The sequence below is a fragment of the Apodemus sylvaticus genome, chromosome 7, assembly GCF_947179515.1.
Source record: "Apodemus sylvaticus chromosome 7, mApoSyl1.1, whole genome shotgun sequence".
Classification (NCBI taxonomy): domain Eukaryota; kingdom Metazoa; phylum Chordata; class Mammalia; order Rodentia; family Muridae; genus Apodemus; species Apodemus sylvaticus.
In genome coordinates, this window is record NC_067478.1 from 119,198,979 (window position 1) to 119,223,972 (window position 24,994).

General features: G+C 40.5%; 1 protein-coding gene across 1 annotated transcript in view; it reads left to right on the plus strand.

Moving 5' to 3' along the window:
• The window catches only part of LOC127689836 (protocadherin Fat 3-like), a 252,583-nt gene that overhangs the window by 123,452 nt on the left and 104,137 nt on the right, over positions 1-24,994 (plus strand). The gene's annotated exons all lie outside the window — the stretch shown is intronic.

The window sequence follows — 24,994 nt, forward strand, 5'->3', positions numbered from 1 at the left end:
TAGCCAAATGGATGGTGTTGATACAGTAATTGCATTTGAATTGGCTTTAAATTAGAAGTGTGAAATTGATTTTTGAATGCATCTCATATATGAATCTTTCTCTTTACGGTAAAGCTTTGCTGTAGGGAATCATTGCCTGGTCTTTCATGTTGAACCGGTATATCCAGCACTTGAAAAGTGGGTATTCATACTCTGTGTGCCTCATCAAGACATGGGCGTGTGACCTGAAAAGCATTTCTATGAAAGAACAGTCATGTCATAAATTCTATTTATGAAGGGTTGTTTGCAAAACATGTGTGAATGTTAGTTTATTTTTATATCTTTTTTCTTTTATTGAAAATGAGATTTTAAAAATATTATATATTTTAATTAAGGGATTTTCCCTTCCTCTCCTCCAGCTTCTCCCCACCCCAACACCATCTGGATCGACCCCCTTTCTGTCTTTCATTAGAAAATAAGTAGTTGGGCTGGAGAGATGGTTCAGCAGTTAAGAGCATGGACTGCTCTTCCAGAGGTCCTGAGTTCAATTCCCAGCAACCACATGGTGGCTCACAGCCATCTGTAATGGGATCCCATGCCATCTTCTGTTGTGTTGGAAGAGAGCAATGGTGTGCATAAAAGCAAAAAAAATAAATAAATAAATCTGTAGAAAATAAACATTCTTCTAAGAAATAGTAATAAAATAAAATAAGATAAAACAAAACAAAACAAACACATCAGAATAGAGCAAAAAAAGCAAATGGAAGGAAAAGAGGCCAAGAAAAGACAGATACAAGAAACAGATATAGACACACAAACCCACTCATTTGCACAATAGGAATCCCATAAAAACACAGCACAGGAAGACATAATATATATCCAAAAGACCTGTAGCAGAAAAAAAGATAAAAATAAGTAAAAATTAAAATGAGATTAAACAAAGAAGAAAAAGAAAAGAAAATGTTCTGACATTGGATTATGTGTCAAGGAACCTCAAAAGAGGTCATTGAGTTCTCTTTCTGTTGGCCATCTACTGCGAGGTATGTGGCCTAACCTTAAGAGTAGTTAGTTTTCCCAGGAAGACTCCCTTGAAGAAAACTAAATTATCATTTACCAGTGGATATTTATTGTAGGTAGCTTTTGGATTAGGAATGGGGACATATGTTCACTTGTTTTAGTTCTGGGACCCATCTGCTTTAGACCATTGCAGCCCCTGGGCATGCCACCTCCATCTCTGTGAGTTCACATGTGCATCCATGATGATGTTGTGCTTTCAAGACTTTGTTTCCTTAGTGTCTTCCATCTCCTTTGGCTGTTAACACTCTTTCCACCTCCTCTTCTAAAGGGTTCCTTGGGAATTAAGGGGATGGATTTGATGAAGACATACCATTTAGGACTGAATGCTTCCACGTCTCTCATTCTCTGTATATTGTCTAAATAGAGGTCTCTGTATTTTTCTCCATCTGCTGCAGAAGGAAGCTTCTCTAACAAAGACTGACCAAGACCCTGGGCTATTAGTCCTGCTGAAAGTCATTAGGAGTCATTTTATTCTTCCTTTCTTTTAATAGAACAGTAGTATTTGGTTTTACTCAATGTCCCTGGGCTACCTAGTCTCTTGTTTCTGGCCATTCAAGCAAGCAATATTGGGTATAGATCCGGGATCTTATAGATCCGGGCTTAGGTCAAATTAGACAATGGTTGGGTATTCCTATAAGCTTTATGCCAACCTTCCATTAGCATAGCTTGCAGGCAAAACACCTTCATACGCCAAAGGGTTTGTGCCTGGATTAGCATTTATAGGTCTCTTTTTGTCATGTGCCAAGTGCCTTCTGGTGCCAAAAGCAACAGTCCATAACAGTGAAGAGTCTCTGTAAACACCAGCTTAACTTCTCCATGTCCAATGAGTTGTATAAGTGTCTTCAACAAGAGAGATTTTCTCTCAGTTTGTGAAGAGCAACTTATAGGCTTAGCAACAGCCTGAGTTGTTTGGGGTTCCCATGGGACCCATTTGTCTAACTCAGCTAGATGTAATCCAGTGAAGCTTCATTTGATGATAAGAGATGTCCAGTTGGTACTCTTACTCCCCTGCTATTTGGCGCTTTATTTAGATTCCATTCATATATGTATATATTGTAAAAAGCTTCCGCTGTATTAGATTTTCATACTACCCTTCAAGTAGCCCTTAATCTTAGGTGTCTCTCCCCATATTCATTCATTCATTCTTATCTTCCCTTCCCCCTTCGCACCTTATCCTCCCACTCCAGTTCCCCTTCTAGTCCTTCCATAACTATCTATTCTGTTTTTCTTTCTTACAATTATCTATTTGTTACCCAAATCCCTCACTCAATAAGTAGTCTCTGTGGCTTATAAGTTATAAGATATAACTAATATCTACTTGTAAATGAATACATACCCCATATTTGTCTTTTGGGGTCTGGTTATCTCACTCAAGATAATTTTTTTCTAGTCCCATCTCTAAAAGTTTCCCCTTTTAATGGATAGCTAACATTTTATATATGTATATATATATATGTATATATATATATAATTTATTTCTTTATCTATTCATTAGATAAATGACATCTAGATTGTTTCTAATTTCTGGCTATTATAAATAAAGCAGCAATGAACATCGTTGAGCAAGTATTTTTGATTTCTGTGGACAGGTGAAGCATCTTTTGGGTGTATTAACAACAAATGTCTAGCTGAATCTTAAGGGAGATGAATTCCCATCTTCCTAAGGAACCACCACCCGTATTTTCAAATTAGTTGTACAACTTGGGACTCCTATCATCAATGGTTGAGTGTTCCAATGGATGAATTACTAAAAATCCTTCACAGAATAAGCTATCTATCACTTATTTTATTGATCTTAGCCATTCTGACTGGTGAAAGAGGAAACCTCAAAGTAGTTTTGATTTTAGTTTCCCTGATGTCTAAGTATGTTGAAGATTTAAGAGTTTTTGCTTTTGAGAGTTCTCTGTTTAGACCTGTATTGATTTGTAATTGGATTATATGTTTTCTTAATATCTAGTTTTTTAATTCTTTATATATTTTGAACTTTCGCCCTTTATCAGGTATGTAGTTAGGCAAAAATCTTTCCCACTGTGTAGGTTGCCATTTTATCTGTCTAATGATGTCCTTTTCCTTCCAGAAGCTTCTCAGTCTCATTGTGTCCATTTATTAACATACTTAGTGACTGTGGAAATGGTGTTCAGTTCAGAAAGTCTTTACTATGTCACTGATTTCAAGACTATTCCTCACTTTCTTTCCTTCTTTCTTTCTTTCTTTCTTTCTTTCTTTCTTTCTTTCTTTCTTCCTTCTTTTCATTCTTTCTTTTTTTCTTACATTTTTTTTATCAGATTCAGTATATCTAGTATTGTGTTGTCATTTTGTATGAGTTTTGTGCAGGGTGATAAATATGGGCCTATTTGAATTCTACATGCAAACATCCAGTTTGACCAGCACAATTTGTTGAAGATACTGTCTTTTTCCACTGTGTATTTCAACTTCTTTATCAAAATCAGGTGTCCATAGATACATGGATTCTTGTCTTAGTCTTCAATTTGACACCATTGATCTATGTGTCTGATTTTGTGCTGATCATGTCACTATAGCTCTGTATTACATGCTGAGATCAGGGATGGTGATTCTTTCAGCACTTCTTTCATTATTTGGGATTTTTTAAAGCTATCCTGGGATTTTTATATAACACATTATTTATAATAATTGATTTTAGAGATGTTTCAGAATACAGGGCAAATTTGGCAAATATTTTATTTCAAAAATCTATGTATACATCTTCCATCATATATATCAGCATAATTTTAAAAATACTTTTTATGATTATCATTTGTACAAATGTGTCTGTGCACATGTTTATGTGTATATGTTTGTGAATGTTACTGTACTGGCTAGTTTTGTGTGTCAACTTGACACAGATTGGAGTTATCACAGAGAAAGGAGCTTCAGTTGGGGAAGTGCCTCCATGAGATCCAGCTGTGGGGCATTTTCTCAATTAGTGATCAAGTGGTGAGGGCCTGTTGTGGGTGGTTCCACCTTTGGGCTGGTGCTCTTGGGTTCTATAAGAAAAGCAGGCTGAGCAAGCCAGTGGAAGCAAGCCAGTAAGAAACATGCCTCCATGGCCTCTGCATCATCTCCCGCTTGAGTTCCAGTCCTGACTTCCTTTAGTGATGAACTGCAATGTGGAAGTGTAATCTCAATAAACCCTTTCCTCCCCAACTTGCTTCTTGATCATGATGTTTGTGCAGGAATAGAAACCCTGGCTAAGACAGTTACATATTCCTTTCCATGTTCAAGTACATACACATATATGTATGTAGGGGTATGTGTTACATGCATGTGTGTGTGTGTGTGTGTGTGTATCTTCTGTTGTTAACACAACATATTTTTCTATTCTTAGTAGATTGCAAAAAATCTCAAAAAAGGAAAAAACATCTCTGTTTTTCTATGCATGATGATATTAGTTTGTTTTACTTTTAGACCAAATTCATATGTAATAACTAAGTTTCTACAACCATCAGAGAATTGCTTGTCTCATATCTTATTCAGTCTGGGCTGCAAAAAAGGTCCCCTATAACCTTTATAGGTGGCTTTAATAGACATTTATTTCTCACATCTGTTCTCTCTGGAGATCTGAGATCACTGTGCCCACATGGTCAAGGCAATGAGCTTCTTCTGGACTTAGAGACTGTAGTGGTCTTGTTTTGTCCTTAGGAAGGGGCTTCAGTTTCCTCCTGTAACGTGCAGTTTAAGCTTGTGACTCAGGATGATGTCAATAGGAGGATGTATGCTTAAGTTATTAATTACTTCTATATAAGCTACAGCAAGTTTTCCAATTAGGAAGCTACATCTTGGACTTGATTAAAAGAGTCAAGGGCATGGAAAGTTTGTGAAGTATGCCCTATACTTTGCCCATTGTTCTTCAGCTTATTTTTTTTTTTTGCTTGAGTTTTTAATTTAGAAAATGACTCCAAACATTTAATATCTTGTTGGAAACACCCCACCAAACAAACAAATAAAAAGACTTCCATAGCTCATATCTGTTCCCTTGTATTCAGAACTTACTGAAATAGATTACTTTTTATTTATAAAACTAATGTCAATTGTGCTGCAATGGTGCTTGATAAGTTAAAAATGCATTGGATGTGCACATTAACTTCCTAGAGTCAAAGCTAAGTGAATTGTGAAGGTCACCTTTGTGCTACATGGGAAAGCAAACCACACCATGGACCTCCTGGGAATGAACATGTTACTATCTCTCTCCACAGTTGTTGTGTGTTTCTGAGATCTGTTTCCTCAGAGCATCTTTTAGTTGACAAAGGTAGAGCAGTGTCTTTTTCCCCTTTCATTCCATTCTCTTCTCTTAGATAATGAAACTCCGCCCCCCTTTATATTATAGAAATTATGTCTGGATGAAACTGAGATTGCTTGCTTACAGAAGAGAATTCGCACAAAATATTCCACATCTCATCCCTTCCATGTATCTCAACTGATCCTAGTTTTCAGAATCTAAGCCCAGGAGCTCCTGAATAATTGGTGTTTGCACTTGTGCCAGGTACAGAGAGTTGAGAGGTTTTCAGCAAAGAATTCAACACTGTGTGCCTCTGAGGTTCATGTGATTCTTGAAGGATCCATTGACTCCTTGCTTTTAAGTAAGAAAGCATTACTAGAACCATGGCTGAATGTGTGGCATGGGTTTGGGACCTGGCTGCCAGTCCCTGAGACTCAGGCCTGACTAAACTCTCTGAAGGCAGACATGACCTCTGCTTGTTTGGATTTTTGTCTTTTAAAAACTTTTAACTGAGCTGCCAAGGTTGCTCAGTGCCTTGCATTACTCACCAGCTCAGATTTGGAGCAAGAATCCTAGGGATGTTTTCACAGTCTAAGATCCCTGGCAAGGTCCCAGACTGTAAGGGAACTGAGAAATGTGGTGTCAGTTCTCTAAGCTTCCCTGCCACACGGGCCTTCCACGGACTGCCCCAGCCTTGAGGTCCCAGGAAAGAGGCTGCCAATCTGCACTTTTCCTCCTAAGGTCTTTTTTTCCCCAGCCTATTGAATGGTAGATTTAGTTCAGGTGCTAGGTACATTTCTTTTCTAATCAAATTTTACAATCCAAATAGACCTTTTATTATTCCTCAGCGACAATCTTTTTCTGAATGTCTTTCTTATGGTTCCTAAGCCTATATATGCTTCAATAATTACGGATGTTTCTGCCATATAAAAGAAAGACGCTGGGGATAGTTGAAGCATTTCCTAGATTTATGTTCTTGACTCTTTGGTGTTCAGCATACAAAACCATACCTTTGAAATTCTTTACCACGCATGGGCATTTATGAAATGTTTAATAATATTCATGGTAGCTGGATTAATTCTCCTCATGCTACATTGAGTCTGATAACAATTTAAATCACCAGTGTGCAAGATGCAATTTAATCAGATTTTCCTTCACAAAGAATGGATTCTTACTCTTTGCTACATCAGTAATCCATATTCTTGACTACTCAGAGGTATAAAATATTCTAGAAAGAGCACAATATGTGTTTTAAACTGTGACTTTCTATTAGATTGTTTTGTAAATTGCAAACTACAACATAGATTTCCCTAATTTGTTTACCTGAAATTAATTAAAGAAATCTTTAATCAAGACAAATGATTTCCAGTTTGGGACTTTAATCAAAGATAATTGGAAAGGCATTATATTACCTAGTGTTCATTTAGACTCTATAAAGGACTATTCCTGGAGCAAATTGATTTTAAAGTATTACCTATCATCATCACATATGTCCACGAGGTGTTTCCCAAAGCTTGCATAGTCAAGGTCATGTGTCACTAGCATGATAGGATCATTAGCAGTTCAGATATTTGGACTCCAATGGAACAGATTCTAGAGTTACACCATTTATCCCATTTCCCTTCCTACTCCAATAAGTCATCATGCAGGCCCTATGTCTTATTCACAAGAAGGGATTCTGGTTCTCATAGATACAAATATTCTACACAGAACCTTCTCATATTCTGAAAGTGAGAACATATCCCAAGGGTACACTCAGCACTGACTTGGGTTACAGGGACAGTTTGAAAATGTCTGCAACTCAGCATCAACCTGTAGTCCATGTGTTGGAAGCTAATAGCTAGAGGAGTCAGTGTGAAGATGTGGGCTTTGTTGGAAATCCTCATAAATGGGATTAATAACCTCTGAATAGTATCCCAACAGAACTTCCTTCCCCTTAAATAATGTGAGGCTTCCGATAAAGAAGCCATCTCTAAAGAATGGGCACTCACCAGAACTTGGGTCTGTTTTCACCTTGATTAAGCAGTATTTTTGTGTTTCTTCATAAACTATCCAGTGTAGGTGCTTTGGTATAAAAGTCCAAGTAGATGACAGCTGACAGCACCTTTCCTAAGGAGGAGAGATGCAAATGAATCATGCCTGAATGATACCACAATGAGACAGTGATGAGAACAGTCACTATGGTCCCTGCCTCTCTAAATGAGCAACACTGGGCATACACTGCCCATGAAAAGATATGCAGGTACAAGGTATGGACCTTTCACAGTGGTGGCCTTCCCAGCATATTTCACAACAACAATGCTAATATGTTGCAGAGCACTATCTGTTCATGTGCCACATTCTTCATAAGACACTCATATATGTGATCAAACTTGGAAGTTCTGTGAGATAGGGTACCTTCTCTCTAGGTCTTGTGTGTATGAGGTTGCAGGGGACACTCACATGCACAGTGCAATTCATCTTGACCGTTTCTTGTATTCAGCCTCTATGCAGCCTTTCTCCAACTTGTATGGACAAAGAATGAGTTTTGATTTCACTTTTTAATTTTTTATTTGTTTTTAGAGAATCTGTAGAAGCTAGGGAACAAATATGTGCCTATATCTAATTAAATGCTCCAGACAAGGGTCTGAGACATTACTGGAAAAGTAATAGCTCTTTTGGGCAATGTATTCTGTGTGTGTGTGTGTGTGTGTGTGTGTGTGAGAGAGAGAGAGAGAGAGAGAGAGAGAGAGAGAGAGAGAGAGAGAGAGAGAGTTCGCTCTCATTTGACTCTTGAGATCCACAGTGCCCTGTATCCTGTTGTGTGTCCATCAGCCCATTTCTACTTCCATTCTCTGACATAAGTTAAGATTGAGAAGAAGAAGGATTGGCAGGGTATTTCTTCTTTGACTTTTTTCACACTAGGTGTTGTGGACATCCCTTGATGGATGGGCAGCCTGCTTTACTAGTCCTAGAGTATCAAATATAGGCTATTGACTTTCCTTAGATTCCATCCATGCCCACACAACTGTGCATTGAGTACATGCCTCTCCTTCAGTTCAGAAGTGTGTGCTGTCTACTTTTTTTCCAGGAATCTTACTGGAACATCCTTCTTAGGTAAGTGTTTTAAAAACAGATTTAAGTTTAACTGTATTTTGAGGACTATTTTCTATCAATTTTTATTAAGCATGGTTTCTATAACTCCACTGTGATGTATTGGAGCCCTAGGGACAGAGTGGAGGTGATAACTATCTATTTTATAAGAAGGAAAGTAAAGCAGGAGGGCTTCATCTTGCCATCCAACTCATTCCCTATTTTTCTGCTACCGCAAATGGATACTTTTTCCTGTGTGAGAGACCTAGTCCCACCTGCTGAAAAAGAAAGAGGTTCAGTGAATGGTAGAGCAACTTAAACATTTCAAACTCTCCTTCATTTGGTCCTCTGCAAAGACACTGATTCATCTCACCTGGTGTCCAAGGAAACAGTAAAGGCACGAGATGAGCAGCACATGTCTAGTTCTCCTGAAGAAGTGAGGCCAGTGCCATGTTTAGAAGGAGTTCTCTGCAGTCTCTGATAATTAGATAATCCAGAAGATGGATGCAAACTAAGAAAGGAAAATACTGAATTGATAGAAAGAACTAGAGAGCCTTCTGTGATTGCAAAACCACGAGCCCAACCCAAGCATCTCCAGGGTGTTTAATCCCTACAGGGGCATCTTTGAGTTACTGCACTGTAAGCTTCCATTCCCTTTTATTCAGACACACTGGAAACAGTATTTATTTCCTAGTCATTTGCTTACTTCTCTACATTTCTTCAAACGTGGTGGTAACCCCAATGATCTGAGCATAAAGAAGCTCATTATTTGAAGACTGTGATGTAATTAATGACAACTTTGGACTCAATAATGTTCTTGTTTTTCATGTTCTTCATACATGATTTCTTACTGTAACTCATTTAACTTAACAAAAGCTAGACACTGCCCCAGCCCTGCCCTTAACCTTCCCTTGGGATCAGAATGAGCAAAGGGGAGAAATGAAGTTATGATCAAGTGACAGCAGAAACTTGTCTTGGCTCAGGAATTTCTGGCCATAATGTCTTGGAGAAAAAAAATAATGCTTCCCAGAGGAGCTCTAAACACTCTACAAAATTCTGATGAACTTAGGAGTTGTCATGTAAGCCAGGCGGGAAAGAGGATGAGAAGCTTCTGGAAATGATGGATGGTGAGTTTCTATCACCGTTTTCAGCAGGTGCTTTTCTCTTGACCTCTTTTGGTTGTCGGCTGAAGGCAATTTAGGTTTAATAAAAGACTCTAGGTTTGTGTCTACATTGTGTATCAATCTTGAGCTGTTACTGTTCCCCTTATAACCAGCAAATAATGAAAGCAATGACAACCTTTAAAAAGTAGTCCAAATAGAGTAGCAAGCTGACCACCTGAGATGTGTATGATCTTTTCTCAGTGTGTGGTCTTCCTTTAACATTTAAAAAATAAAAAGCCGTAAGTACCAGTGAAAAGGCATACAAGAAGGAAGTTTGCACACATTTGTGTATCCATGGCTGTGCAAAAGATGGGGTGACAGACTTAGCACCCTCAGTGACTTTGGATAGTTTGCATCAGTTCAGTTTTCTCACCAAGGCAAGTTTGGGAAGTGTTTTGCATGTACCTTGAAGGATATTTTCATTTATCATTACAATTGGAAAAATTATAGACTTGATGAATATTTATGTGGTGCCACTACACTCGTAGTGTTTCTCTGAAATGAAAATGGACTGCAGCCTGTATTTGCAACTTGTCAATTTCTTATGAAAGCACATCTTATCAAGAGAATCTGCAGAGTGGTGAGTAGGTCTCAGTTCGATTCATGTTAAATCCTGAACACTGCTATGCAAGTTATTGAGTATAATAGAAATCTCCAAATTTTCCCATTGGACACTGTAGAATTTAGTGGTTCCTATGGGCCATCCTTTGTGACTAAATTTACAGATTTTCATTTGCATAGCACAGTTAATATTCTAGTTGCTTTAAAAAAGCAACAAACTAGTGAAAATGATAGCTAGTAGAATATATCAAATATGAAACATAGTGACCTAAAAATTCCATAAAACTTGACAAAATTAAGATAGAATTTTTAGGTATGCACAACACACACATTAAAAGATTATTTGGCAAAAGCATAAAGACATAGTGGTTTGCCTCTGAGACCTATAAAATGTTTCTAGCCTTCCACTTTCTTCTTCCCAAATTCTAATACAGTGCACCTACTCCCTGTTGTTATACAGCTTTGCATGAAAGAGAATGTATAATGAGTTAAGTTGAGGGATAGTAGTACAGGCAGAGAAATGCATAGCAGTCAACTATGCCATGTACAGGAAGCATAAGTATTCACCAGCCACTTTTCCTGTGGCCTTAACCTCACCTTTGGATTGTGAGACGATTTCCACACATTCTGAGGTCAGACTGAGAAGCAAATGGAACCCTGAAATGAGTTAGTGATGAGACAAAAGTCTTATGAGGAAGAAATGACAACCCTAAGAAATGAACCCAACTTTCTTAGGGCCAGAGAGGTACCATGGAGTGGCTGCTTTTAGGAACGATCAAGATACAACAGAAAGGAAAATGTACTTTTTCGCAGTAAGGAAAGAAATTATAGTTCCATAAACGGGAAAGTCCATAAATATCACAGGCATCATCTAAACCCACAGAAATAACATGGTGCTTTGCTGATCAAATCCTAACATTGCCTACATTTCTAGCTACATCTTTGGTTTGCTTGTCTCTCCTTAGTATGGCAATTTTGCAGTAATTGCTCTAAAGAGCATGAAAATAGCATTTACTTATCTTCCACAGTGGATGACTGAAATCTGTTTTTTTATTATTGAGACTTTAAGTTGTATTTTTCCAGGCTTACTTGTTATTGGTAATTTAATGTAAACTTTCAACTTTGCTATCAGATTTTGGAAGAATTTCTATCAAACCCCTTTTTATGTGCACTGCCACAACTCTTCTTATCATTAATGTTGACACTGATCTGGACTCTGTATAGTAAGAAGAACCATATAGCATTCTCTCTCTCTCTCTCTCTCTCTCTCTCTCTCTCTCTCTCTCTCTCTCTATCTCTCTCTTTCTCTCTCGCTGTCTCTCTGTGTCTCTCTTTGTCTCCATTTCTCTCTCTCTCTGTCTCTCTCTGTCTCTCTCTGCCTCTCTCTGTCTCTCTGTCCCTCTCTGTCTCTCTGTCTCGGTCTTTCTGTCTGTCTCTGTCTCTGTCTCTGTCTCTGTCTCTCTCTCTCTCTCTCTCTCTCTCTCTCTCTCTTTCATCTAATTATTTAAAGAAAACAAGCCACAGTGCATGGACAATGTTGGTTCTTCATTATCCAGGAGAAAGCATCCATTGTGACTGTGGTAGGAGTCCTATGTCATGTTTGTACATCTTTTGACTTGGGAATTTTTCTTAGGTTACCTTCTGGATCTTTTATTTTTATTTACAGAACCAAGAAAAACTAAACAATAATCTGTACAACTGGTATGTTGGGGGCTGGAGAGATACATCATTTGGAAATGTTTCCTGAACAAACTACGGACTCTAGATTTGTATTATTAGCACCCACATAAAAGCTCAGCACGGCTGAGGATGCTTGTAATCCCAGTCCTGTAGAGGTGGAGACAGAAAGATTTCTAAGGCTCACTGCCAAGCTAGTCTAGCTGCAGTGACTGAATTTCAGGTGCAGAGAGAGACCTGGTCTCACTTAACAAAATGGAAGGCTATGAAGAGATGGCACAGAAGGTAAAAATACTTGATATTCTACTGTGTGAACTGGAGTTTGGATTCCAGCACCCAACGCCTAGAAAGCCTAGAAAGCTCCAAGAGATCCAATATGATCTTCTGGTATCTACAGTCACCTACAGATACATGTGCGGATTCACTCACACAGACATGCACACATTAAAATAAATCTTAAAACACTAAATATAAGATGGATGGTGACTGAAGAAAGCAGTAATGTCAACCCCTGATGTCTCCACGTACTCTACCCATGTACAAATACACATGAACACATATGCACCATTGACATACCTACATCATATGCACATATGTATATATGTACTTTTGTATATATGTACAAAACCCACAGTTCTTTGCCTCACTTGGGTGTGCACTGGGATGTGTTTGGTATGTTCTTATTGAATCACTCAGCACAGCTGTAGCTGTTTGTCTAGGCTAATCTTAACTCAAAATTCTAAACTTTATAGGCACAAAGAATGGTTCAAAAGAACATAATGATAGCTTGGCTAACTTGGGACTTCACAATTTGGTGGGGTTGCATGAAGAAGCAAGGCATCAGTAAAGGCAGCTCTTAGGCATGTCTCAGTCACCCTCAAGTCAAATTTGCTCTAATCTATGGGAATGTCATACTCTACCCATGGCTTAGTTATGTTAGTTTACACCTAATTCTTATAAGATAAATTTTCACACACATAATCCAATAACATTTAGAAACTGTACATAGAAATTCTTCTCAAAATAAGTTTGTGACCTACAATGAGAAGCAACCTCTCAACCAGGCAGTAAGAAAGACACATAGGCCAGTCCCGCTGTGTGCTTTAGTACTAGGTAGGGAAGTAGCATTGCCTCATCTCACTTCCACATTTCTCATATGAGAAGACAAGCTTGTTTCTGAATTTCTTGTCTGAGTCTTCCTCTTTTTGATGGAGCTTCAATTTGGGCTAAGCAGCCTAGCAGTCGAGTCAGAGAGCTGAATCCGGGCACTACAGTCATTTTCTGGATTAACAACCCTAAGCATACCTTATATGTTCAAGCCAGAAAGGGTTTGTCAGTTCATTACCGCACAGTAAGAAAGTGATCATTGTAATGAAGATACAGGATTATCACCACTGCCCAGGTTCCCTATGAGAGAGCCGAGAGAAGTCACAGTACCTGATATGTCCCTAAGGGTACAATCCCTGGGGAGAGGGGGTGGGGGTAACTGGAAGCCAGGCCAGATGGAAGGGAGTCCAGGTACATACTGGCATGTTATTTAAATGGTCTCAGCTTCACAACAACCTCCAGATTATTTCTCAGGACCCTGAGTGTCTCCGGGAGGCCACAGGGCTCCCTAAGGTAGGACTTTTTCAGCCTGGACCTAGGAGAAAGGTGAGCAGAGTCTAGCTTTGCCATCCTCTCCTTGTATCTGGCATCATATTAACATAATCTTTCTCACAAGGTAGCACTGACTTCTCAGCTACGACTCCTCTGATCTGCTGATGTATCTGGGTAGCAGTTTGAGAACCCAGAGTTTTCATATGCCCAGACCTTTCTTTTTCTGCTATCACCACCTTCCTTTTTATGGGTGTTATTGGTGGTTGGGTCAGGGATCACTCCTGTGTTTGTTCTTCATTGTCCGCAATGAAGAGTTCTAGTTAGGAAGCAAGGTGAGAATTAGCAGTTAGGTCTAGGTTGCCTTAGAGCAGGCTTGACACTGATGGAGCACCACCTGGGCAGTAGGGTGGAAAATTGAACTGTGCTTTGGAAAGTTTTGTACCCACAACAAAACCAAGAAGCAAGGCAAGCCCCCACACATTATGATCCTTGTGTACATGGGTATTTTACTGCTCAGAAACTCATGATACAAATCACGCATCTCCCAAAACTCTGGTTTGTTAAAACTCCCCAATTCCAGGTTCTCCGAACCCTAGCATCTTTAAAAGCATAAAATGAAAAGAACAGGATGGTTGACTCTTTGATCAGTGTGGCCAGAACATAGCTTTGTATCCTTCCTTTCTTGTGCTTATCCAAGGTCAGCATGCAGTGTTATCAAATATACAGGTATGAATCTGTGGGCTAGAAATTGAGAGAGAAGAGACTGGGATTGAGGATCTAAGGGAATGCTGTCTGCCTGGCATTTCCCCTGTCTTCATCCCACCCCCTATGGTTGGGGAGGCCTCCAGAATTAGTTTCTAAGCAGGAGAGCCAGGGAAGCTGGCAGCATGGCTCAGCGCTAGTCTGAAAATGGCTGCAGGTCTAGGCCTACGTCCTTGTCTGCATGCGTTTAGTTACTCTCTGTAATTGCCAAAAATATGTGAGACAATATGTGAGGAAATATTTGCTGGGTCTCCTCATTTCAGTCCATTGTCAACTGGTGCTGTTTTTTCCTGGGCTTATGTCAGGTACATCAGTGGGGAATGGTTTGGTTAAGCTGAACCAGTAAAGCTCATTGGGAACCAGGATGTAGACAGAGAATCCGAGTAGCAAGAGCAATAGTCTAGGGGTAAGAGACAACCTTCAAACACATCGCTGCACTAATCCTCTTCCCTACCTCCAGGTAGCCCACCCATCAGCTGGGAGCTAGGTAAAGGGTTAACTCTGACCAGCTCAGTACTTTCAGGACCCAGTAGTAATCCTATAGGGCCACTAGTTGGTTGCCAAGACTTCAGCATATGGAGGGAGAGTGTTTATATTTAAACCACAACAATCTTTGAGATGGAGACACTGATAGAAATCCCAATGTTCAACCCAGAAGAACCTTGAGCTCTGCTGTCCAAGGACAAGATAAAATGTTCAAGGTCCAGGAGAGGAAGCTCACCTATGTGCTCTACTCCACAGCTTGGCACTCCTTCAAGTAAGATGATGGCAGGTCCTGAGTACTTACGCTGGTGCAAATGCCTAGCAGTGCTCAACGGCATACCCAGAAATAAAGCTGGCCTTGCAGGCCCAGCCTCCCTCAACCTGAAATCCCCAATCATTCATTCAAATACAGAAGGTCATAGTCAGCACAGATTAATGCAAGGGACAGTAAGCCAGGTAGCTTTCCATGTGACAAGGAGGAGACAATGCACAAACAGCTGTGAGTGATAAAGAAGGAAGTTCCAAGAGGCAGCTTCCAATGACGTGTCTAACTTGTAGAAAAAAATAAATGATTAGAACAAAGTTGGATGTTTGCCACAAACTCTGAAAAACTACTCTAAAACAAAGATATAAAAAAGACTGGAGAGATGACTTAGCAGGTAAGTATTCATATTCTTCTTCTAAAGGACCTAAGTTCAGTTCTCAGCACCCACATTGAGAGTTTCACAACTTCCTGTAACTCCAGCACCAGGAGATCTAACCCCCTCTTCTGCTCTCTGTAGGAACTTGCACATATGGGGGCACACACAAAGACACATAAATTTAAAGCATAAAAGCAAATCTTAAAAAGAAAGGACATTGATAATTTCTAAAGAATTAGCTATGCAAAAATGTTTGCTTAAAATGTGATTGGATTGGATTTTCACATAACTGTTGATGGTTCCTTGAAACACCGGCTCAGTATTTCTGGACGTGAAACTATGGAGATGACATCATTTTCCCAAAGCCTTCAGCCACTCAGTGAGATAGCTCAGCCTAGAACCCAATACTTGTCAATATGGCCACCTCCATCTCAAATCTGTCTCTCTCATCTAGAAGGTACTTTTGATGTCTGAGGTTGTCATTCTTTAACTGGCTGCATCCCCAAGATGTCAAGTTTCTGATCAGGCTCCAAATAAAATTTACTTCTTACTAGAGTTGGTATCATTATGTATATTTCATATTTATACTGTCAGGTTTTGGATAGTTGTCCTCTGAGAGTGAGTGTGTGTGTATCTGTCTGTCTGTGTCTCTGTCTGTGTGACTGTATGTGCATGCATGTGTGTGTGACTGTGTGTTTGTGTGACCCATGCCTGAATGTGTGCATGTGTAGATGGAGGCTGGCAGTCAATATAGAGTTTTAAAACAGCAACATTAAAATTCAGACAATAGTACTGCTATAAGGTATAAGGGGGTTATGGCAAAAAATTTGTGGCTACCAGCAGTGAATCTTGGGAAACTCCGGCTCCTCAGGCCTGAATGAGTAGGGGAAGGTACTGAAATTTTTCTACTGGAATTCACTTTAAGAGGGCTACCTGTTGGGGGTCAGAGAAGAAAAGCTTCTGTGGCCTTTTCTTCAAGCCACTGCAGTTTCCCCAGCTGTGAGGAGAGCTTCTCACCCCTTTCTACATTTAAGCTCCTGGTTATTTCCATTGTCAATCTGGTTCCAGGTAGACAAAGCGGCCTGGAAAGCACCCTGAGTGCTAATGAGCAGGCATGAGCAGGAAGAGCCATCTTCCTCCAGTCACCATCTTGCGCTGGGGCTGGGACTCCTGCTCCACAGGCTGAGCTTGCCAGGCAGCTACTGCCCACTGTGAAGGGGAGTGTTTTCCACTTAGTCTGTGGGGTTCTCAATAATGATGCTGGAAGCAGCTGTCTTGCTGTGCTTTGGCTTCTAAGCTGAAGATGACTGAACCCATGGGCCATTGTCCTTCTCTTTCCTGTGACTCTTCCAGCCGTGTTCACTTTGTAGAGCATTTTTGTTTGTTTGTTTGTTTCTGTATGGTTGCTTGTTGGTATTGTTTTTTTGTCTTCCTAGCGTTTCTAAGTTACTCTGATTTAAAAGTCTTGAATAGACAGATGGGCCCCAAATAATTGTACTGAAAAATGCAGGAAATATTGAGCAAGAGGCTATTGGATTTCCATAAGTAAGCGAGTATATTTTAAGAACTCGCTGGTGAAAATTGCTTTTTATTTAATGAGTCATTTTTATTGGAAGGTAATGATTATGTCCAGGCCATAAATACAGTATAAATTCTCTTTGGAGGACATTAAAAAGACGATTCTGGACTGCAAGCAGCTTTCTACCGCATGCAGGGATATTGAGGTATCAATTTCCAAAGCTGAAGATCCTGTACATGTAGGAGGAGCATGAAGACGTGAAGGAATCACACAATGGCTTATGCATGAGAACAGATGCTTACAGCACGGGCCAAGCTTCATATAGGATTATGTAACAACGAAGAGCTTCAGTTTTCAAAGGTCAAATTTCATGCTTTATCTTACTGTCACAAGCACTAAATGAATTACCCAGCCCTCTTCCCATTTTAGAAGTGGGAAAATCGAGGTTCAGGGAAGTTTAGAGCCTTGCTCACATGCTCAGCAATTTCTCTTGGCTCTTTCTGTATCCCAAGAATGCACATCACAGTTAACAATCTGTGTAGGAAAGGGTTCTGGTAACATTCAAACAGAAGCAAGAATTTCGCTTGTGATTAAAGGTAATATAACTTTTGTTTGTTTCTTGATTTTGTTTGTTTTGTTGTTGTTGTTTTTATTTGTTTGTTTATGTGTTTGTTTTAAACAAGGTCTTATGTAGCCAGTTAACTTTAAAATCCTGACCTTCCTGCTTGCTCCTCTGGAATGCCATGACTGCAGATGGGCATCGGCATATATAGTTCAGGCAACCAAGTAATATTCATATTCTGCTGTGTATTCTGTCTCTGCTAAAATTCGGTTTTATTTTAAAATAACATGAAGGAAATAAAATGATTATTATTATGATGATGATGATGATGATGATGATGATGATGATACAGAAGAGGATCCTGTTCAGCTGGCCAGCTTGTAAGTACAAGCGAGAGGAGCTTTTCCACTTTCACATTCATGCTAAGATTCCTGGCTATGCAGTCTATCAGCTATACTGGTCAGCTACCTTTCTTAAGGAGTGAGCACCCCGCAGCTATAGGCATAAAACCTGTCTTAAACTGACACCACTGATGATTCCCCTCAGAGTTCAGGATCTGACTTCCACTTGACTGCAAATTCTTTGGAGTCAGGATTTCTGCCTGGTAAACCAGTCTGCTCAGGCAGTACCCGGCTTTGTAGGTATTTGTGGGAGAAGAGTAAGAGAAGGCCCCATGCTTAGGCAAGAGTGGGGGAGGGTCTTAATGCAGTTGTTTTGAACATTCGAGTACCATGCAGAAGCTGTGCTGTGTGCACATCAGTTCCAAACCCTGTAAGGAGGATCTCTTCTGCTTCCTTTGTTCTTGCATGGTTAAAAGCTTTGAATAATGTCTATGTCCATAAAAAATAATGGAAACACTGAGGGTCTTGGAAGATCTTGACTGTGAACACTTGGGTTTTTTCATGCTGTTTCTCAGCCATTTAAGAGTCTGAGAACCGAGATGATGACAGGTTAGGTTTAGAGAAATCAAACTGAAAATTATTGACTGTTGGATAAATTTCACTGTGCCCCATTGGCTCCCAACAGAGATTTTCAGTCTCTCTCTCTCTCTCTCTCTCTCTCTCTCTCTCTCTCTCTCTCTCTCTCTCTCTCTCTCTTCTCTCTCTCCCTCTCCTTCTGTCCCTCCCTCCCTCCTTCTCTCCTCTCTCTCCATCCCTCCTTCCCTCCTTCTTCCCTCTCTCTGTCTCTCTCTCCCTCTCTTTCTCTCTTTCCCCTCTCTCTGTCTCTCTCTCCTCTCTCTCTTTCTTTATCTCTCCTTCCTTCCCTCTCTCCCCCCATGTGTTTGTGTCTTTCTCTCTTCCTCTCCACCTCAATCCCTTCTCAAAAACAAACAAATGACAACACTATAACCCCCAGATGTACCCACTTCACTCTCGTGTACACAGTCAACTTGGATTTGTGGGTTTTGTTTTGTTGTCTCTGCATTTGTGTTAGCTGGCTTGCTTTTCCACAATGATGTGTTTAATGCTCTCTTGGTCAGTTTTCGGGAGGCTCTATCTAGGGGACGTTATCTGTTCTCTCTTCACTGTGCGTCCCCCACTCTGCATCCGTACCTCACCCTCGTCTCAGCAGCTGCTTGCAGCCTTGAGTTGTTTGAACTACAGGTTTTTTTCTGTAAGGTCTTCCATGTTACCTCCACTTTGCCTTGGGTGTTGATTTTCATTGCTCCAAGACAATAAATTTTCCTTATTGTTCTCATCTTTATTTTGTATATATTAACTTATTTTTGTATTTCTTTACAAAAAAAAAAATGTCCTTTCTTAGTCCATACAGGCTGCCATCAAAGACATTTGCTGAGATCTGTTTTCTGTTTCTAAGGCAGTATCTGGTGGTTGGGTCCTTACACAGTGGAAGGGATGAACATTTTTCCCAGGCCCTTCTTCAAGGAATGTTATATTTTTCATTAGGGACTTTGTTCCTTTCCCTCTTTATCTCCCAGTCTTGTTGCCAGGGTAGAGATATTTTCATACTACTTTTGGAAAAACAAACACGCAGCTCTTAGAGTTACATTTTTTCATTCTATATCTCTGGCCTTGTCATTCCCTCACTCCGCCTAACCCCTCTCCCATCTTCTTCTGGGAGGCACCACTTTCCTGGCCTCTTCAGAATTCTGCCTCTTCTGTACCAGCATGGGAAGCTAGGTTTGCTTGCTTTTTTACTCTTCCTTTCATGGTGCATGTCAATGAGCAATGTTATGTATAGCCCAGATTTATCACACAGTTTTATCGACTTTCTCCTTCCAAAAGAGACTCCAGCTTTGATCCAGAAGATTCTAAGTATCTCTGAAGTCTACCTTAACCAGGCCTTCTGCACTCCTCTCCCCTGGCAGGTAGCAGAAGCTAATTTTCATAGTTTTATTCTGCTCCATGGGACCGAGTCAAAGCCACCAAACTGCTGATGGGGGGGTCACCTCTTTTTTTTTGTACCCACAGTCCTAGGGCTGCTTGGTAACTCAGGTCACTGCCAATTGCTCTGTCCTCAAAACCCTGAAAAATGTCTTTGGCGGGTTGTAGATGAAAGGAAAAGCAAAACAGCAACAAGCAAGCAAGCAGAAAATCCGGAGGTTTAGACAAGACATTTTTCTTTACCCTGGCAGGCCAGCTGTGGCCATGGCCAGCTTTGTAAGTCAGCTTTTAGCTTTGGTGTCTTCTCCTTGTCCGAGCCAAGGCCAGAATCTTCAGACGTTAGAGACCAAGGAGATAAAAACCATCTTTTGATTTGGCTTTGAGTTTTCCATGTCACTCCAATGACTGGAACAGAATCTTTGAAGTACAGAAACTTGGACTTGTAATTTCTGAACCCTAGAGGAGGAAGAAGTTCAAGAAGGAATCAGACAGGGTCTGGGAAAATGACAGAGAGGGGTGGGGCTACAGAGTCCTGTGAGGCTGAAGAGCAGACTGCAGGATCAACTGGAGAAACATTGGAGGATGTACCCAATGGAGGGGAAGGGACTGCAGCTCTTCCTGGCGATACTTTGGGCAAGCCCACCAACTGTTAAATTTGATAAGATAAATTTTGTGAGAGAACTGGAAAATGAATGGGAATGCACTTGCCATACACAGTGAGTGTTTTTAATATCTATAAAAATATTTTTTGCCTCTCCAGGATGCTTGGAATGAGCAGTTTGTACCTAAGGTTTGCCTTAGCTTTCAATGGAATCTAGGAGTTCTGTGGCTTTATTGAATCTACTTATCTTAGCATGTTGGAGTCTCTTAGCACTTCTGCATCTCCATCTTCTCCAGTGACCTTTGTTTAATCACTCATGCAGTTTTATATCAGCAACTTTTTCCTCTCATACTGAGTTCCATGTTGTAAGATGGCACCCATGTGACCAACCACTATCCCGGTAACACACAGTTATGCTTCAGAGATGAGAAAACACTGTGTGATTTAGCATTCTCAAAGATCTGAGGAAGAGCCAGTTCTCCTAGCCCTCGGGACACCTATCCTTTAAGAAACACCTTCTTCCTAGTGATATATCAGGCTTTGAGTTCCTGTTAGAGTGTTTCTACAGGTTGGGAAAATGTGGGGGTCACATTTCCATCAGCAGTGATGCAAAAAACGCAGGCATTATTCTTCCTCGCCGCCAGTTGACATCACTGAGTCTGTGAGCTACTGATGAGACGAAGTCCTCTGAGAAAATGGGATTTTTATGGTTTATGCTTGTTTGTTTTATTGAGATGAACTTCACAGAGCATACATATCTCTTTTTGGAGTGTATACTTCAGTGGCTTTTAGTTTATTCACAAAATTGTATATCCATCACCAGTTTTTATTTTTAGCATTTTCCTTGTCCTAGAAAGAAACATTAACCTGAGAGGTAATCATTTCCAGTCTCCTTCCCTTGACCCCTTGGCAACCACAAATCTCTTCTCTGACTTCGTTTATGTTTTTATAAATACAGAATAGTGCTGTGGTATGGTGGGGCCCATCTGTCATCCTAGCACTTTGGAAGTGGCAGCAAGGGTGTCAGAAGTTGTTGGATAGCTTCATACAGAGCTTGAGGCTAGCCTGGACTAAGTGAGACCTTGTCTTTAAAGGACAGAGCATAGTCATCTTAAAGGAAGGAATGACCCATACATTGCTGTGGCAGAAGAAAAGGAATCTGAGAGACTGAAACTGAAATTAGTTTTTATGTTGTTACATAACAAGGCATTGAGGTCAAGAATAAAACTTGCTTGACTCTAGAAACTAAATTAACATTCTGCTCAAATAAATAGCCAAATAGCAAACTATACTTACTTCATGAGCTATTTTGTTTTCTTTATCTTTTCCTTTCTTTTTCTTTTCTTTTTTTCCCAATTATTCTTGAGATAGTTTCATTATCTAGTCCTAGATGGTCTGAAACTTACTGTGTAGAGAAGGCTGGATTTGGCATTGTGGTGATCTTCTTATCTCTACCTTGTGAATTTATTAGAGCTGTGAGCCACTATGCTCAGATAAAGATTCTGATCCTTTTTGCTATTGTTTGTCTGCTTGTTACACGGTACTAAGAATTGAGCCTAGAACCTTACAGGGGCTGTGCAAATGAATGCTCTGTCTCTGAGCTGCACACTAAGCATCCTAAACCTTCATTGATTTATTGGTTGGTTTGCTTTCTTGTTTATTTTGAAAATTTGAAATCTTAGCAGCAGTCTGGGGAAACCTGCGATTAAGCCTCCATTTTAAGTACACAATTCTGCCCATTTTCTTAAAGGAGAGTGTTTGGGGGGCATTGGGTACTCACGTGGAAATGTATGCAGACAATAACTTAAAAAGAAGGTGACACTCCTGAAATGTTTCTCTGAGACACTGAAAGGCAGCTTCTGTCCTTCCAGCAAGATTTTCCTTGTTGCCCTTCTGTTGAGTTTTGCGGGTTCTTCATTGCAACACTGAACTGACGTTAGGGGAAGAAAGTCTAGTAGAACACCAGGAGCTCAGGGAGAAATTGAACTCTGGCTGGAATCAATCCTGTGTTATTTTAGGAGACCCCAGCTTCAGGCATCTGACTTTTTTTTTTTTTTTTTGCATTAGGATGCAAAAAATGTGGTATATCTACACAATGGAGTACTATTCAGCCATTAGAAACAATGAATTCATGAAATTCTTAGGCAAATGGATGGAGCTAGAGAACATCATACTAAGTGAGGTAAACCCAGACTCAAAAGGTGAATCATGGTATGCACTCACTAATAAGTGTATACTAACCTAGAAAACTGGAATACCCAAAACATAATCCACACATCAAATGAGGTACAAGAAGAAAGGAGGAGTGGCCCCTTGTTCTGGAAAGACTCAGTGAAGCAGTATTCGGCAAAACCAGAACGGGGAAATGGGAAGGGGTTGATGGGAGAACAAGGGGAGAGAAGGGGGCTTATGGGACTTTCGGGAAGTGGGGGGCTAGAAAAGGGGAAATCATTTGAAATGTAAATAAAAAATATATCGAATAAAAAAAAAGTTAAAAAAAAAAGGGCAGGATCTGGGTTTTCTTTTGATATGGGATTTAATACAGACTCCTGGTGCTTAACAGTAAAAGAGAGAGAGAAAGAAAGAGAGAACGAGGGGAAAGAGAGAGAAAGAGGAGAGAGAGAGAGAGAGAGAGAGAGAGATGTCTTCACGTGTATTTTTAATTTCCTTAAGTGTGAACTTTACGTGAGTGTTATGCTGTTATGGGGACCCTCAGAGGCTGGTTTTCAGAGCCGGTATTTAAAATATAAAAAACACAGGACCTTATGGCGGGAGGCTCGACCTGGGCACCAGTTAGGGAGCGGGCAATATCTCTGCTGCTCTTAGCTCCCATGTCTGTTTGGTGAGTCTGGCTGTCATCTATGTGCAACACTAATAGAATTACCTGCTGAGAGCTCTCACCCAACAAGGGAAGGGGATCAGCCTGTCCTACAGCCCAGAGAGGGGAGCATTTGGGGGTCCTAACTAGACTGTTTAAGCCGGTCAACACCCTACACCCCATCCCTGGTTTTGGCCTGAGGCTTCTTGTAGCCCCCTGTCTTTCTTCATCACGCAGTGTCTATCCCCCCAGCTCTGACACCAAAGCAAGGGCTTGAGAAAGCACCCAGGAGAGCTTGAGAAATCACCCAGCAGGTAGGTGAGGTACTTGCCACACAAGCATAAAGGGCTCAGTTTAGATCCCTATCCTCTGAGAGAAGAACTGGCTTGCTCCTGTGTACCTGCCATCCCCCTGGGGCGAAAATGGAGCCAGGTTCTAGTCTAGTCTAGGGATTTGGTGAGTTCCAGGTTCCGTGCAAAACCCTGTCTCAAAAAATTAGGATAGAAGTGCTGAAGAGATGACTCAGCAGTTCAGAGCCTTTGTCACTCTTGCAGAAGACCAGGGTTCAGTTGCTGGCAACCAGGTGCTGGCTCACAGTCATCCATAACTCCAGTTCCAGGAGATCGGGTGCATTCTTCCCTTCTGAACTCCCTAGGTACTGAGCGTGCATGTGCAGCCAAACAATACTCTCATACATAAAATAATTGAATCTTAAAACAATGTAAGGTAGTGAGAGATGTGGGGTGGTTTCTAGAAGTTGGCCTCTGGTTTCCACACACAATATGCACATTCATGTGTACACCACACACATAGACACGCAGAAAAGCACATTTTTTTATTTTTTTATTTTTTAAATCAAACCAAACATCTTTCTTTTCCTTCAGGTTCAAGTCTTAAAATAGTTGGTTTGCTGGCCTTTCTCACGTTTAAGCAGAAGACATCCAAGGTCAAACCTAGCTGTGGATCAGGATCTTCCCTGGTGTTAATAACTCCTGGTGTGAAAGCAGCCCACACACCTGCAGGAATACCAATCACGCTCAGAGAAAGACTGCATTGACCTTTTGAAACAGCATTTGAGCTTGCTGTGCATATTTGTTGTTTGTCCCAGTTTTATACCATGGGAGCCTTTGGTGACTTGATCCAGGTCATTCCTTTAGATAGAAGATTGAATTTAGAGCCCAAGGAAAGTCATGAGATCTTTGCTCCAGCGGGCACGCTTCCTTTTAACTACTGAAATCAGTCAGTCTTCAGTGGGAAGCCCTACTAGGAAGCCCTTCCCATTCGGTGCCTCGTTTTCCCTGCCCTGCCTATGGAATCTATTTTGAGTGTGTGTGTGTGTGTGTGTGTGTGTGTGTTCGGGCCCATGCACATGCTTGCACATTTATGTTGTGCTACATACATGGAGAATAGAATGTGTCCTATAAGAATCAGTTCTCTGTCTACCATGGAAATACTGGGAATCAAATTCAGATGCTCAGAATTGAGGGCAAGCAACCACAAACATTTTTTTTTGAGATAAATAATGCAAGGAGGTAGAGGAGGAAGAGAGAGGGGGTGAGAAGAAAGGGAGGGAGAGAGAGAAGATAAAAACGTAAAAGGGAGGTATGGTATCTCATTTAGCATGATGATGTTAAATTTGATGTTAAAATTAGAACCAGCAATTTATTTAGTTATTTTATATGCAATCCTTAAATTGTTAGGCAGCTTTTCAGCAGTCAGTAAATCTTAACAAAGAAATCCGTGTGCATTTTACAGAACCCCCCACCCCCACCGCCACAGCAACGTGGACTGACCTAGAATGCCATTAATCTCAGCCTCTTTTGTGTGGTGGGAAGGGGCACTAATTCTTAAGCAGTGGTTTGGGGAGAGGTACAGAGAGGGGCATTTGGGTAAAACAA